The following is a 12,607-nucleotide window of genomic DNA, read 5'->3' on the forward strand; positions in this document are numbered from 1 at the left end:
CTACAACATTTTTAGATGTTCTTCAACAGCAGGAGGTATGGATACTGACAGCTCCATCGAGCGTCATCATCAGAGCTGGAATTCTTGTCGTTTGATTGCTCTACACAATGTTTCATTCATGGTTAGCCGTTGATATGTACCTGTGCTGTCGACCCCAGGTGTGTGTTATGTTTTCACTATTGTAATCCTCACTAATGCAAGTAATATGTTTCAGGCAGTTGATGGAGCGTCAACCCCTGCACTTGATGCAGAGCCTGACATTCAAGTAAATCCAAGGGTAGTGGAAGCGGGACCATGCGTATACAAATCGGCGCAACAGCTTTCGGAAGTGCGCACTACATTTTCAACATCCATAGATATTCTTTAGCAGCACGAGGTATGGATAATGACAGCTCCATCATGCGTGATCATATAACGCGATTCCATTTGCTATACTTTGTTCCCTATTAACGCAAGTGCTGTGTTTCAGGGAGACGACGAAGCTTCCACTACAATCACAACATCCAATTTAAATGATGCAGATGTAAATAAATCGGAGAAATAAGTCGATGAAATGTGATCATATTTAGATTTTCCTTGATTCTTTTGGACAATGCATAATTTGCGGTTATCTCTTTATATGTACCTGTGCGTTCGACCCCAAGTGTGTGTTGTGTTTCCAATATTGAAAAGCATACTAATGCAAGTACTGTGTTTCAGGGAGACGACGGAGCTTCCACCACAATCACAACATCTCATTTAGATGATGCAGATGTAAAGGAATCGTTGAAATAAGTCGATGAAATCTGATCATATTTGGATTTTCCTTGATTCTTTTGGACAATGCATCATTTGTGGTTATCTCTTTATATGTACCTGTGCCATCGACCCCAAGTGTGTGTTGTGTTTCCAATATTGAAAAGCATACTAATGCAAGTACTGTGTTTCAGGGAGATGCAGATGCCTCCTCTCCAATACAACCATTCATGGCAGTCCATGCAGAGCCAGAGGTATGGATACTGCAGTTCCATCGAAATAGATCATCACTGGTCGAATACTTGTCGTTTGATTGTTGCACACAATGTTTAAATCGTGTTTGGCTATTGAGATGTACCTGTGTGTTCGTCCTCACGTGTGTTTTATGCTAACAATATTTTGATACATAGTAATGAAAGTACTATGTTTCAGGGAGACGATGGAGCCTCATTCCGTGCTGTCTATGCGGATACAGAAAATATAGTCGTTGCAGCGCAAGAGGAAGGGAGGACATGCGGAAACGAATCGGAGCTACAGCATGCAGATGTTGAAGGTCGAGTCAAAAAAGTTGCAAAGAAAAAAAAACAAAAAAAGGTTAGTTACAAACAGTTCATAACTTTAAAAAAATGTTTGTGCTGGGGACTATTTTATGTTTTTTTCCAGTCAATTCTACTACACTCCATCTTGTGTTTAAATTGAACATCCCTTTTCCAATCTCTCCTCCAGTTACTCGTGGGTGTCAGAACTATACACACACAGACAGTGAAGCGAATGAGAGATGTGGCTTGCCAGACCGTGTACACTATGGAGGAACTATTAATTGAGGCGAGGCGTGTTCAGGCTCGAGATGCTCATGTCCAATGGCCAGAACATGAATTAACTGTGTTTGGAGACTACAGCAAAGTTGCATTGGACCATAGCTACAGTGCGACCGCACCACTACAAGAAGATGTTATTGAATGTATTGAAGATAGCTCTGAAGTAGTTGCAGATCAATTTACACTATCTATACCCGCCAAAAATTTGCCACCAAAAAACCTGTCGACATTGTTGTGTTCTCCCATCAATGTTGAAGTAATAGATGTCGAAATGACAGAGAATGAACCAGCCGCAGCATCCATAGACGCATCAGAACTTATCAGCGATATTACTTTCCAATGTGTTGAAATCTCCACAACGTCACAGGCCGAAACAACGTTGACGCAGGATGACAGTCTAATGAAAGAGAGCAAATACATTGTATTCGACAGTTGTTTGATGGAAATTATAAGTATGCTGAAATGTGTGCATTCCATTAGAGGGAAAGTATGTGGGAAGCCATTGATTAATGTGACTCGTCAAATAAAAGGCAGTAACGTCAAAATAAATGCCGCCTGTAGATTAAATCATATGTTCTCATGGTCTGCACAACCGATGCTGGGGAAACTGCCAGCAGGCAATCTACTGTGTGCAGCTGCATCACTTTTTAGTGGCTCCAGTTTTAGAAAGTTAGAGGCTTTCTTTCAGTTTGTGGGACTCCATTTCATTTCTAAAGCGCTGTACTACATATACCAACGTGATTATCTGTTTCCGGCCATTAGTGATGCTTGGAAAATTGAACAATTGTCTCTAGCAAGTACATTCGAAGGCAAACGATTCAGGCTAGCCGGCAATGGACAGTGCGACAGCCCTGGATTTTCTACCAAGTACTGCACCTACCACTTTCAGGACATGGATAGTAAGAAAATTGTGAGTTCGGTGGTTGTGCAGGTAACACAATGTACATCGTCAGTGGCCATGGAGAAACTAGGATTTATAAAATCAGTGGAATATCTACAATCAAGGGGAATGCACATCGACCTCATAGCCACGGATAGACACGTTTCAATTGCCAAGACAATGAGAGAGCAGTTCCCACATATTAAACATCAATTTGACGTATGGCATCTTGCTAAATCAATCAATAAGAAAATCTCGGCTGCAGGGAAAAAAAAGGTTTTGAAAGTATTTTGCAGTGGTCACATTCTATCACCAACCATCTTTGGTGGAGCTCAAAAACTTGTGAGGGGTCAGTGGAAATACTACTTGAAAAATGGCAGTCACTGATGCACCACTGTACCAACGTTCACCGCTGTACAGCAAATTAACATTTCCACCAATGTGAACATGGCCCTTTGTCCCCAGAGGAGGCACGGAAGAAGAAGTGGTTGATTCCATCTTCACCGACACACAAAGCCATTGAGAAGATTGTTTTCGACAAAACTCTATCAAGAGATTTGAGAGGACTGACAGAATTCTGTCACACAGGAGATTTGGAGGTGTTCCACAATATGTGCCTAAAGTACAGGCCAAAGCGCTTGCATTTTAGCTTTCGGGGCATGAAACATCGCACTCTACTAGCGGTCTTGGCCCATAACAGCAATGTCGGACGTGAACAATCTAGGACTAGGGGTAAAGTAAGGATGCCTCGCTACACTAAGGTGTTTTCAAAACGAAGTAAGCAATGGGTGATCAAACCAGTCTATGATGAAATGCAGTTCGACTTTGTGAAAGGCCTTATTGTTGCTGTGTTAGAGAAGCACAGATATGGAATTTTGGACGTTTCTGTGCAGAGCAGTGATCCATTGCCACCGAACATTGCGACTGTGCCATGCCCACCCGAAGCACAGCTGATTGTGAAGTACAAATCCCGGTTTAAATAATTGCAATACGATTGTCTTTTTGTAAATAAATGTTATTGTACAGTGTACCTGTAAACCTAACCCCTACCTTCACCATCATGGGTGGCGAACAAGCTGGGTGTCATCTTCGAATTCTCTCTATTCACCTCACATATGTGTATTTATATATTTTTCTCATGTCTCATCTCATGTAAATGTAAATGCTGCGCACTGTTAACGGAGGGGAGGCTTGCGTATTGCAAATAATAAAACAAACAAACAAACAAACAATAAATCTCACTTTTAACTCAACTCCTGTGGTACTTTATACTTTCCCTGACCTTCCGCAAAAAATTAAATGTCTCAATTTGGGCTGCAAAGCTCGCAGACAACGGGGACAAAATTGGGGCACTTAGAACGCGCCAGCCAAGCAGGCCGTGGCATTTGGGAGAGAAGCCAGTTCGCATTTGCACATTGAGGCGCACTACATAGACGGATTCTAAACTTCAAGTTCTCACAGATGCCTATACTACGTGATGTTGCAAATAAAGAATGCGAAGGACAGCGCCCAGATGAGCCCCACAAGTCGCACTGGAAGTATAAGGGTCTATTGTTTTTTGACCTTGAGACAGGGACCATGCCGAAAGAACTACATTTGAAGGGAGTGCGCAATAACGTAAGAGACGATAAGGCAGAAAATTCAGAAACTAGACCGAGTTTCATTTTAGTTCAGTATACGAAAAATCAGTGTCAAGAGCACGGTCCGTTTTACAGACTGCATTACGAAGAGACACAATGGAAATTTCAAATATAATGTAAGTAAATCTTTACACGCTTTTATACCGGAATGAAGATTTAATGAATGGATGCATGAATAAATGAATGAATGAAGAGCTAGGAAAAGCAGGTAAAACGTGTTCGTAGTGGGCACATGTGCATGCAGGTCCACTGGTCTCACCGACCTTGGTCCTTGGCCCAGCCACTTTTCCCTGCACTGCCTACCTGCACTACGGGACTGTCTCTGTATCCTTCAGCCCCTTCTCCCGGCATTTACCTTTCACTTGCCACCAGCTGGCCCTATTGTTTAATTTGTATTCAACTAACCATGTACAGCCCTTCCCCATGCGCGATCAGAAAGACACCTGGCCTAGTAGGATCGTTGTCTGTCTGCCCTTGTTCCCCACCTGCCTCGTCACGCCTAGAAACACTTGAGTATAGGCGCGTTACAAATGCCATATCATATATCATATCATTCCTCACGCATGTAGACTAACTGTCGTTTATCATTGTGTGTTGGCCTCGATTCATCTCGTTACTTTTCGCATTGATTTTTAGAGACAAACATACTCCATTGAACTATCCTTGCAAGCAAATAGTTTCTGATCGGCCGTAATAAATGAAATGCGTAATATTAATGAAGTTCGGCTAGCGAGACTAATTGTAATTTTTTTGTTTTCATAACAGGTATTTGATCCCATTCTGCCACTGCCATCTGTTTGAGACACCGGCGGATCGATTCTTCAGCAGACACCTGCAGCTTCGTGTCAACAACTGGAGCACGATCACCATATTATGGGACGATCGCCAAGGGCCCACATGCCCTTACGCTGTACTAGTGGCTAGAAGCAACATATCAACCTTTACGCTGGCCTAGTGCCTACTTGATGGAACAGCCTTGTGGTTCACCGTGCTTCCAAAGTGATTCTTTTTACGAAAATGAACACCCTGTGTACCATAAAGGAACAGCACGTGACTCAAGATGAAACGGAACAGTTATTGCGGATACAGATAAAAGAAAATAAATGGCTTTCGGAGTTCATATGGCAATTGCTGAATATTCTCTAAACATTTAATGTCAAATAAATGTACTTTACCAAATGTACCGTGTTGCTGTTTCATTTTAAAGTACAGTTTCATATTCCGAATTGTGGCGCGCTGTGTTGTGAGTTGATCTGTGTAGGTTTCCGGGTTCTGTGTGGAGTCGCGCAGAAGACGACTGGGCGCGTTTGCCTACGCAACACAGTAACGTCACGGAGAGAGGCGGGGAATATGAATGTTTTGATAATGTCAGGCTCAGGGGCGGGGGAATTGATTTAGTGCCGCAAAAGCAGGTCAGCCAGGGCGCTGGGGGAAAAGATAGGATTATCAGAAAATGGCGGCTCCCTGGTGCTTGTTTTCGCGTGCATTTAATGGACGAAAACTCGGGTAAGGTCCATAGGAAAGTTTTCTAAAATCGAGCCACTTAGGCTTAAAAAAACATGGCCGACCCGTAGGGACAATAAAAATTTTTACTGGGTCATGCCTTTAAATGATGTGCCAAGGAGCCCACACTTTGGTAAAGCAGTTCAAACTTCCAATTTGTTGTTATGCGCTGAACTTTGAATATCTATATCAAATGAGACTTTCTTTTTTGCTTATCAAACTATCAGATATCATAGATGTAAACTATCCTTCAGAAGGGGAGTTTTATTATTGCTCGCTTTCAATGCGTAGTAAGAAATGTGGTAGGTAACTGGAACTGTGTCCGAGCTTTCAGTCAAAAACTTTCCATCACAACTCCAATGACTTAAATATTTACATATTAGAATAGTCACTTGCTAACAACAAGGAAACATCTTTAAAAAGTAATTTCTCAGCCTTTCCAAATCAATCCCTGCTCCATCGAAGGACACCAATGGCAATTGGTGAAGCCCACTTTGCAAAACAGTGTTCCGGCCTGGTGTGCTGAGGGCATAGTAGATTCATGTTTATCTCTCCTTTTGTTCTTCAGGGTGAGCCCTGAAGGAGATCTTTTGGGCACTGCGGGTGGTGGGGAGAGGAAGAGGGAGGGCGCTGATTTCCCCAGCAAAGGCCGCAGAAGCCTAGTCCTTTAAGTTGCAATAAAGTGAAATGAAAAGCTTTCATTTTCACCACGCAAGATAGTCGAGTACCGGTACTCTCTTTCAAACGTTGAGAAGTGCAGGTACTGAAATGCTGAAAAATAAGAAGTGCAGGTTCTGAGGGCCGGGGTAGGACCAGCCCATTTAAAGCACTGCCTATTCCTACCTCCTCCTTGCTTCGTGCGTTTCCTTTAGTCTTTCCCTCCCTAGTTTAGGGGGGCATTTCATCTCGCTTGAGGACAAAGCTCTTTAAATCACAGTGTTACCAGCACATGTATAATAGGCAGCAAGCACAAAGACATCTGACCTGGTTGCCAATTTCCTCAACCTATGGTCGTTGTCAGATTTTCAGTGACAGCAAATTCTCTGCTCTCTATGATGCTGGTTCGGGTGAGTGAGCATGCAGCACACAAAAGGGAAGCAAAGGTTGTGCTCAGTTTAGTTTTGGCTGTAAGGTGGTGCTTCAGCGCTACCAATAAATCAAAGCTATTGCATTGGAGTACAGCTAAAAGAGAGATGGCATCAACAAAATGTCTAAGGTAGCCCCTCCACAAAGCTCAAATTATCTTGGTTATTGTCAACTGCATGAGTTAAGGCAACTTCATCGCTACCTATCAGCCGAAACTATTTCATTGGAGTACAGCTATGAGGGCGATGGCATGTGAGGAGGGACACACATCTTATATATGTTATTTGCCCATGGCCATACTAACTCCTATGGCCATTTCTGCCCAGTAACTGCCCCTCCCAAAACACCTCCTCCTGGGATCTCTTTGAACCTTCTTTATCAAACAGTAACATCAAAATATGTGGCCTGTCAGTATTGTTTCTAAGCTGTCCGCTGAGAGTTGATGGCATAATTGAAGCTGTAGAATGGACTATGGGTGCAATACAGATGCCTTAACCAAGTGTGCTCCTTTATTTATATCTGTTCCTTGCACTGACATCCTTCTAAAAATATGCACTGATAAAGCCAACATCCATACTTCTCACTCCAGACATGGGGCAGTATGAGATCTGTTTTCTGGGTACAAGAACAAGCTTTGATTTGCGATTGCGCATTACTAACTTTGATCCGGTGGTGCCCATTGCTTACCATCATTACATTCTATTGAGTGCATGTATTCTTTACATCTAACCATTTATTAATATGATTTGATTTATTTCTTATATTAGCATTCCACGCCTGTAGGCCTCAGTGCGCTTACAGAAAGACAAAGGAATACAAACATAACATATAATTGAAAGACCATGGCCAAGCAAATGATAAGTATATCGAAAAGGTGAGGAGCTACAAAAACATAAATGACCAAGGATAAAATCAATTAACAATAATTCTCAACTTAGTAAGTAAAGACATGTTCTGTAAACATATTCCATGGGGTAGGATGTCTCACAGATCAAGAAGTAACACTATATATTGACCAAACCAACCAACTGGTTGATCTGTGACACCGCAGGATAATGTTTAATTTGAGAAAGAAGTTTGAGGAGAAACTACAGCGGATGGAAGAGGCAGACATCGTAGAGAAAGTGATTAGCCCTCTGCCGTGGGTATCCCCTATTGTCATTGTGCCAAAACCCAAACAACCGGGAGAGGTACACATGCGTGGATATGCAAATGCCGAACAGCGCCATCAAACGAGAGCAGCACCAAACGCCAAAGCTGTACTATATATTGGAAGATTTAACAGGGGAAGCCATATTTTCAACCATGGACCTCTGGTCGGGGTACTACCAGATTCCCCTCCACAAGGATTGCAGAATGATTATGATATTCTCAGCCCACATGGGGTTGTTTCAGTACAAAAGGTTAAAGTTTTAGGGTATTGTTGTCAGCCGAAGTATTCTAGCACACCGTACGGGGAGTTCTAGCTGGTCTCAAGGGATTTATCAACGTCAATGACGACATGCTCATTTATTCGAAATCAGAACAGTAGCACTTGCCATTAGTGAAGGCAGTGTTCAAACACTGAAGGGAAAAAGGGCTGATGCTGCGTTTTTCGGCTTCATTTTCCAGGGTGCTGTCATTTCAGCCGATCCTCAAAAGGATGCAGAGATAAGAGACTTCCTGCCTCCAAATAAAGGAAGTGTGCAGCTTCCTGGATATGGTCAATTTTTGGGGCCAGGTCATACCAACCTAGCCACCATCACAGAGCCTGTGAGAGCTCTCATCAAAAAGGATGCTGAATAGGTGTGGAGTGACGCAGCGCAGAAAGCGTTCACTGAAGTGAAAGCAGCCATGGAGGCAACCATGGCATTTTTCCACACGAAAAAACTATCGGAAATGATGGAAGCTAGCTAGGTGGTCCTGGGTGCTGTATTGATTCAGACAGACAAGGACCCTTGTAGCTTTCAGGAGTAAAGCACTGACATGTACAGAGAGATGTTATTCCCAGAGAGAGCGGGAGGCACTGGCTGTGTTTTGGGGGGTTCAAGCACTTTACCCTATATACTTTCTGAAACCACATAACAGTGGTAACGGATCAAAAGCTGATGTTGCCAATTGTACAAGATTCGGCATTGCCGCCTCCTCTGCGATTGGAGAGGTGGATGCTCCAATGGCAGGACTATGGAGCCACTAAACTTTTGATTTCTTCTGTATTTTCTCACGTCCATTTTTCTGTTCTACTTTCCTCTTTGGTCTTCCTGTTTCTCATCTGGCCCCAGTAAAATCTGTTTTTATTGTTATTTTATTTCTATCGCGCTCGTACACAAGTGTTTCAGAGCGCGACAAGGCAAGAGAGGGGAACAGGGGAGAACAAAACAGCGATCTTACTAGGCCCAGTGACATTGAGAACGCGCAAGTGCATGGGTTTTGAATGCCTCTGTTCATCTGCTATATTTACTTTCTCCTCGTCATTCTATTTCTCTGTCACTATCTTCTCTTGGATGGCTATCCTTTCACTCACACCTTAAATTAAAATGTCTTGTATTGTATTTATAGCCCTCTATGGACTTGCGCCTTTGTACATTTCATGTCTTGTGTCTTTATATGTTCCCTCTTGTGCCCTATGTTCTCAAGCTCAATTTCTCTTAGAAGCTCCTCAACCTTCTTGTGCTCTGTCACGGTTCTGCTCCTTTTCATTGCTTTTTTCTAGTACTTTTTAGTTTTTATTTCACCCTTCTCTTAAAAACGCCCTTCTCCAGCCTTACGTTGCAATGTTGTATAGTCTGTTATTTTACTTTGTACTATGTTTTTGTTCAGCACTTTGGTGTGAAGCGCTATATAAATTACAAATAAAATATAAATAAAAAAATACACCCCGCAGTGTCCGTGTGGATAGCTTTGCAGGGATGAGGCCTCCCCTCGCCCTCACACCAGTTGGGTGAATTTTTAACAATGCGCAGCAGAAATCCGCTGGTGCTGAGTTAGGCCACTGTAGCCACTTTCTTTTTAACAAGACGTCAAACCTTTCTTTAAACACGTGCAAAATTCGCAAGTGCAAGAACCTGTTAATGTATTCAAGGCTGTAAATACCCAGTAAACTGCCCTCAAAACTGCCACGTAAATGGAAACATTTGAAAAAGGACTGCATACTTGCCAACCCTACTGATTTAGGCAGTAAGCTACTGCCTTTTCAGCAGTCCTACCACCTACAGATTTGGTTGACAGATCCTTCTGCTTATTACAGTGGCAGGTAATTTATGAGACTCTAAGGCAATTAATCTGTCTGTGCGGTGGGCGGGTAAGTGATACATTTAAGTGATGGCTCAGATCAATCCACTGACCTGACGGCTGCGTGACTCTGCCCTGCGCTCTTGCCAGGACAGGCCTTAGGTGAACCACCAGCGAAGGCAAGTGACAGTGCGTACCATCATCACACAGCATCTGCCTATCAGACTGAGGGGGATATCAGTCGCCATGTCATTCAGTGTTCAACTTGCAATAATCTGTACTGTCCGGGCTGCTGCTGAAGAGCATGGCAAGCGTTGCCTACCAGCTATGTGTGAATACCTTCTGTGAAGTTAGGTAATGGAATTTGGTGTGAACTTACCATTCACAATGTTGTGTTGTTTGATGGGTTGTGCATTTTAGAATGCTCCAGTGGCTCCAGTGGTGCCAACAATGCATGTTTTTTTTAACTTCATGTGATGTCATTGTTATGCTAAGTATTATTTTTGAAACTTGAACAATCCTACATCTTTTTGGTCAGAGTATGTTGGCAAGTATGTGACGTCGGCAGTCAATGAACACGACATTCATGAGAGTGGGGGAGGGGAGGTTTTGTTATCAAAACTCAGGCCCTGGACCGTATCTTCCATGTGCTTTTGTCAAGAGACCTGGGCGTCTGCCTGAATCTTTTACACGTTTATATATAAATGGTAGTCCTCTGTCCATTTGCAGACCGCCCTGTCATGAACTGGTCTTTGCAGAGGTGCTGCAGCACCCCTACTCTACCCCCAGGGTCCTGCCAAGCTCCATAGGTCCCTGCTTAGGCCGGGCTGAGACAGGACTTGCTCTCCAGGACTGAATGGCCCGGTGCTAAAGGTGTGCTCTTTGCAGCCGGGACATTGACCCGCTCAGCTACCCTGCTCATTGTTATCTTTCTGTGGTTCAGGCCTACAGTGGGCGGCGCAGTGCATGCTGGGAGCGGGCGAGGTGCCGGCCGAGGAGGGACCGTTTCCTGTTCCGGGTCACGGGTGGCAGAGCCAGCACAGGCAGCCCGTACCCGCAGAGCATGAGGCCCTGAGCCCCAGTACACCCCCACGACCCCCCCAGGACGCAGCATTCCGAGCTCGGCAGCCGCCCCAGTACCTCGTGCACAGGTAGGAGACTCCGTGTGTGCAGGCGAATGCGTGCACTGCACAGGGAACCGCGTGCACAGCTCGTGCACAGGGGCTGAATGCACAGCTCGGGAGAATCCCCTCCCCCAGGAGATAAGCTCAGTTCTGGGGCCACAGGGTGACCGCGTATCTACATGCACAGGTCTGTGCTGTGGTACACGGCCCCTGGTCGACCCCCACTGTACAGGGGAGGCTCTCTGTGCATGTATGTGCTCAGCAGACCCTCTGTGTGCATGCAAAGGCCTGCACTGTGCTGTGCTATAAGGCCCGGGGGGGGGGGGGGAGGGGCTCAGTGTGCAGGTGCATATCTGCCCAGGTATGTGCTCAGCAGACCCTCTGTGTGCATGCAAAGGCCTGCACTGTGCTGTGCTATAAGGCCCGGGGGTAGGGGAGGAGGGGCTCAGTGTGCAGGTGCATATCTGCCCAGGTATGTGCTCAGCAGACCCTCTGTGTGCATGCAAAGGCCTGCACTGTGCTGTGCTATAAGGCCCGGGGGGGGGGGAGGGGCTCAGTGTGCAGGTGCATATCTGCCCAGGTATGTGCTCAGCAGACCCTCTGTGTGCATGCAAAGGCCTGCACTGTGCTGTGCTATAAGGCCCGGGGGTAGGGGAGGAGGGGCTCAGTGTGCAGGTGCATATCTGCCCAGGTATGTGCTCAGCAGACCCTCTGTGTGCATGCAAAGGCCTGCACTGTGCTGTGCTATAAGGCCCCGGGGGGGGGGAGGGGCTCAGTGTGCAGGTGCATATCTGCCCAGGTATGTGCTCAGCAGACCCTCTGTGTGCATGCAAAGGCCTGCACTGTGCTGTGCTATAAGGCCCCGGGGGGGGGGGGGCTCAGTGTGCAGGTGCATATCTGCCCAGGTATGTGCTCAGCAGACCCTCTGTGTGCATGCAAAGGCCTGCACTGTGCTGTGCTATAAGGCCCGGGGGTGGGGGGGAGGGGCTCAGTGTGCAGGTGCATATCTGCCCAGGTATGTGCTCAGCAGACCCTCTGTGTGCATGCAAAGGCCTGCACTGTGCTGTGCTATAAGGCCCGGGGGCAGGGGGGGGGCTCTGTGTGCAGGTGCATATCTGCCCAGGTATGTGCTCAGCAGACCCTCTGTGTGCATGCAAAGGCCTGCACTGTGCTGTGCTATAAGGCCCCGGGGGGGGGAGGGGCTCAGTGTGCAGGTGCATATCTGCCCAGGTATGTGCTCAGCAGACCCTCTGTGTGCATGCAAAGGCCTGCACTGTGCTGTGCTATAAGGCCCCGGGGGGCGGGGGGGCTCAGTGTGCAGGTGCATATCTGCCCAGGTATGTGCTCAGCAGACCCTCTGTGTGCATGCAAAGGCCTGCACTGTGCTGTGCTATAAGGCCCCGGGGGGGGGGGGGCTCAGTGTGCAGGTGCATATCTGCCCAGGTATGTGCTCAGCAGACCCTCTGCGTGCATGCAAAGGCCTGCACTGTGCTGTGCTATAAGGCCCGGGGGTAGGGGGGGAGGGGCTCAGTGTGCAGGTGCATATCTGCCCAGGTATGTGCTCAGCAGACCCTCTGTGTGCATGCAAAGGCCTGCACTGTGCTGTGCTAT

General features: G+C 45.9%; 1 protein-coding gene across 3 annotated transcripts in view; it reads left to right on the forward strand.

Moving 5' to 3' along the window:
* Positions 1–10,905: 10,905 nt before the first annotated feature.
* Positions 10,906–12,607, forward strand: part of LOC138517031 (zinc finger protein 271-like) — a 63,932-nt gene continuing 62,230 nt past the window's right edge. For all 3 annotated transcript variants that reach the window (XR_011282344.1, XR_011282343.1, XM_069632542.1), the window contains exon 1: positions 10,906–11,023. The gene's annotated coding sequence lies outside the window, so the exon portion shown is untranslated. The remainder of the gene's footprint in view (positions 11,024–12,607) is intronic.

This window comes from Ambystoma mexicanum, chromosome 6q (assembly GCF_040938575.1).
Source record: "Ambystoma mexicanum isolate Mex_15411 chromosome 6q, UKY_AmexF1_1, whole genome shotgun sequence".
Taxonomy (NCBI): Eukaryota; Metazoa; Chordata; class Amphibia; order Caudata; family Ambystomatidae; genus Ambystoma; species Ambystoma mexicanum.